The following is a 5048-nucleotide window of genomic DNA, read 5'->3' on the forward strand; positions in this document are numbered from 1 at the left end:
AGAAGTGAATATAAATTCTGACTCCAAAATGTTGATCCAGGATCCATTATCCTGCCTCCTTGGACTGGACGTTCTGAAATCTGATTGTAATCGATGTGCTGTAGCCAATTATATGACTAATGATCAAGGTTTTTTAGCTGAGAGCTGCTTTTGAGCTTTCATCTCTCTTGCCTGTGTCTATTCATAGGATGAAAGCTTAAAGATGGACGGTTTTCCCATTGCTCGCTATATTGGTATTATTCATGAAGCCTGAAAATCGATAATTGTAATTTTGTTCTTATATATATTTGAAATCCTTTAATATGCTGTGACCCAATAAACAGTGCTTCGACCCAGTAAACCCTTTCACTACTCCTGTGCAGAAACTACTGCTTCTCCTGCATTAATTAAATCAGAATCCATCTCCGGGGTCTCACAGGGAGGATCTGTTTACAACGTTACGACCCAAGATCAATTATAACGGGGTAGGATTTGAAAGGTCGGCTTGTTTTTGATTTCGCTCTCGGAGACCCTTTAGTCTTTAAATTCCTGGGTTCATATCTAAAACGAGCTTTGAATCGGATTCGAAATGCACTTCGTCTCTTGAGAGTAAAATGTAGCTGATCATGGTGATTGAATAAAACACCTCAGCTGCATCAATAATAAATCAAAGCGTGTGTGGGCTAATGGCAGCTAATGGAATTTCAAATCAAAAGAATATGAATAACGTCATAGACTGAGATCAGTCTTAATTAACATGGTATGCAATTAGATTGTGAAGGTTACCATAGCACTATCCGACTATCTGTCTATCTGTATGTGCTTAATCAAACGGCTAGTTGATGATATGCACCAGTCAACATTATAACCACCTGCTAAATAGTCTGCAGCTTCCTCTTGTGCCACCACAAAAAGCTCAGACCCCTCGAGACATGGACTCTACAAGACCTTTGAAAGTGTGCTGTACCATCGATAAAGGTACATCTATAATGTTCCTTCGGGGTCTGTAAGTTGTGAGGTGGAGCCTCTATCTGTCAGCGGACTCGTTTGTCCAGTACATCCATCAGACGCTGACCAGATTAAGATTTTGGGAATTTGGAGAGCGAGTCAACACCATGGACACTTCGTCAAACGTTTTGTTGTGCTTCAGGAAACATGATCCTGCTGAAAGAGGACACTGGAATAAGGGAATATTGTTGCCATGATCTTTACACTGGGGGGCACGTTGGCTTAGTAGTTAGCACGTTCGCCTCACACCTCCAGGGTTGGGGGTTCGATTACCGGCTCCGCCTTGTGTGTGTGGAGTTTGCATGTTCTCCCCGTGCCTCGGGTGTTTCCTCCGGGTACTCCGGTTTCCTCCCCCGGTCCAAAGACATGCATGGTAGGTTGATTGGCATCTCTGGAAAATTGTCCGTAGTGTGTGAGTGTGTGAGTGAATGAGAGTGTGTGTGTGCCCTGCGATGGGTTGGCACTCCGTCCAGGGTGTATCCTGCCTCGATGCCTGATGACGCCTGAGATAGGCATAGGCTCGCCGTGACACGAGGTAGTTCGGATAAGCGGTAGAAAGAGAGTGAGAGTGAGTGATCTTTACACTTGCCCAGCTTTGAGACCTGACTGTTCTCTATACTGCCCCCTAATGTATTACACCCCATGACAGGTGCCGCTGTAACGAGATGATATATTTCTGTATTTTGACCACGTAGCCAAAGTTGAAGTTGAATTCAGAGTGTTTTATTTCTAACACTTAGAAATGAAAGAGTGACGGTGTGAACTCTCCAAAGGTCGATCTTTAATAATTTGTTAATTCTACACATTTAAGAAGTATGTTCAGGGAACAAATCCCAGGTTTCTTTCTCATGCTGAAATCCTTCACGGTCTACTCGTCAGTCAATATCACAGCTATGCCGAAAACAAGGAAAGAAACATGAGCAAACTCTCTTTCTTATTCATCTCATTTAATCCTTGAGAAATCACGGTGATTCAACCGGAGGGAGTGAATCCTGTGGAACTAAAGCCTTTTTTTTCTGTTTTTTCTTTTATTAGGATGACTCATGGAAAACGAGTATGACTCAGACACCGAGCTGTTCATTGTATTCAGACGTTAATGGAAAATATTTGAAGTATTTCATTTCAAGGTAAAAGTGTCAATTTTCTTTTTTTTTTTTTATTTAATTTTTTTTTCATCAACAAGGTGTCATTGGATGACTGTGGGATTTAGACTTGGAGGAAAAACACTAAAGTTACACTTTCTTTTCAGATAACAGTCAAAGGGCTGAAGCTGTAAGATAAACTAGCACAGTCGCTAAACACTGCTTCATAACGTAATCTCTTTGGACATTTCATACATTCATTTTCTACCGCTTATCCGAACTTCTCGGGTCACGGGGAGCCTGTGTATATCTCAGGCGTCATCGGGCATCGAGGCAGGATACACCCTGGACGGAGTGCCAACCCATCGCAGGGCACACACACACTCTCATTCACTCACACACACACACTACGGACAATTTTCCAGAGATGTCTTTGGACATTTGTATATATTTTAAATAGTTTTTATTTGTTTTATATTGTAAAGCTTTAGTGGGGGCATGGGGGCTTAGTGGTTAGCACGTTTGCCTCACACCTCCAGGGTTGGGGGTTCGATTCCCGCCTTGTGTGTGTGTGGAGTTTGCATTGCTTCAAATCTCAATCTTGTGCCCTGCGATGGGTTGGCACTCCGTCCAGGGTGTATCCTGCCTTGATGCCCGATGACGCCTGACATAGGCACAGGCTCCCCGTGACCCGAGGTAGATCGGATAAAAGCGGTAGAAAATGAGTAAGTGAGTGAGTGTAAAGCTTTAAATTTAATCGTGTTCTTGTTTTCGATCAGCTCGGTGTCTCCTCGGGTGCCAGATGTTGCAAATATTTGAACTTTTTAAACAAGACTTAAATAAAATGCCTTTGTTTAACACCAGATTTAGCCTTTTCACACAACTGTGTCTTACCAAAGAGAAGAAAGAAACGTTCCTGAAGAGCGAGATGAGCTTTGTCCTTTGTTCCTATAAATGGCTTTTTGTTGGTTTCCACGGAACCGTTGAGGAAGCAACCCGGCTCTGTCCCGGATACAGTGCTTCCCTCCGATCCGTGAGTTATGGGAAACAGGAAGCTATCTGCTTACACCGTGTCCTGTCTCTGAGGTCACTGCTTGTACACTTCCTCTGGAGAAGGGCGTATGGGAAAATTTGGGAAGAAAATGGGGGAAAAAAAGATAAACCTCTACAGTAGGGGTGTAACGGTTTATTTATATATACCAGTATAGCCCTGCTGAAATCTGATTTCTATGGTAACAAAATCCACTCGTATGACAGATGTGTGAGATAAACAGAGGTGTACATGTGTGAAATAGTTAATGATTGTTTATGAACTTTTATTTAGCATTTACTAAAGAAGTCTCCAGACACAAACACAGAGCGACAGACGGACAGAGAGACACACACACACGGACAGAGAGACAGACACAGACAGAGAGATAGACAGAGACAGAGAGACAGACACACACACAGACAGAGAGACAGACACACACACACAGCCAGAGAGACAGACACACACACGTAGACAGAGAGATAGACACACACACACAGACAGAGTGACAGACACAGAGAGATAGACACACACAGAGACAGAGTGACAGACACAGAGAGATAGACACACACACACAGACAGAGTGACCGACACAGACAGAGAGACAGACACAGACAGAGAGATAGACACACACACACAGACAGAGTGACACACACAGACAGAGAGATAGACACACACACACACACAGACAGAGTGACACACACAGACAGAGACAGACACAGACAGAGAGATAGACACACACACACAGACAGAGTGACAGACACAGACAGAGAGAGATAGACACACACACAGACAGAGTGACAGACACGGACAGAGAGATAGACACACACACACACACAGACAGAGTGACAGACACAGTCAGAGAGAGATAGACACACACACACAGACAGAGTGACAGACACAGACAGAGAGATAGACACAGACAGAGAGATAGACACACACACAGACAGAGTGACAGACATACACACAGAGACAGACAGAGTGACAGACACACACAGAGACACATACACAGATAGACAGTGACAGAGACACACACAGACAGAGTGACACACACACAGACAGAGTGACAAACACATACACACAGAGACAGGGTGACAGACACACACAGAGACACACACAGAGTTAGACAGAGTGACAGACACAGACAGAGAGATAGACACACACACAGACAGAGTGACAGACACATACACACAGAGACAGACAGAGTGACAGACACACACCGAGACACACACACACACACACAGACAGAGTGACAGACACATACACACACACAGACAGAGTGACAGACACAGACAGAGAGATAGACACACACACACACAGACAGAGTGACAGACACAGACAGAGAGATAGACACACACACACAGACAGAGTGACAGACACAGAAAGAGAGATAGACACACACACAGACAGAGTGACAGACACATACACACAGAGACAGACAGAGTGACAGACACACACCGAGACACACACACACACAGACAGAGTGACAGACACATACACACACACAGACAGAGAGATAGACACACACACACACAGACAGAGTGACAGACACAGACAGAGAGATAGACACACACACACAGACAGAGTGACAGACACAGACAGAGAGATAGACACAGACAGAGAAATAGACACACACACACAGACAGAGTGACAGACATACACACAGAGACAGACAGAGTGACAGACACACACAGAGACACACACACAGATAGACAGTGACAGAGACACACACAGACAGAGTGACACACACACAGAGTAACAGACACACACAGAGACACACACAGAGTTAGACAGAGTGACAGACACAGACAGAGAGATAGACACACACACACAGACAGAGTGACAGACACATACACACAGAGACAGACAGAGTGACAGACACAGACAGAGACACACAGACAGACAGGCAGAGTGACAGACAGACAGAGAGATAGACACACACACATAGA

General features: G+C 44.3%; 1 protein-coding gene across 1 annotated transcript in view; it reads left to right on the plus strand.

Annotated features, from left to right (window-relative positions):
- Positions 1-2034: 2034 nt before the first annotated feature.
- The window catches only part of LOC113657015 (sialoadhesin-like), a 230996-nt gene continuing 227982 nt past the window's right edge, over positions 2035-5048 (plus strand). The window contains exon 1 of the mRNA XM_047812245.1: positions 2035-2114. The gene's annotated coding sequence lies outside the window, so the exon portion shown is untranslated. The remainder of the gene's footprint in view (positions 2115-5048) is intronic.

The sequence above is a fragment of the Tachysurus fulvidraco genome, chromosome 1 (assembly GCF_022655615.1).
Source record: "Tachysurus fulvidraco isolate hzauxx_2018 chromosome 1, HZAU_PFXX_2.0, whole genome shotgun sequence".
Lineage (NCBI taxonomy): Eukaryota > Metazoa > Chordata > Actinopteri > Siluriformes > Bagridae > Tachysurus > Tachysurus fulvidraco.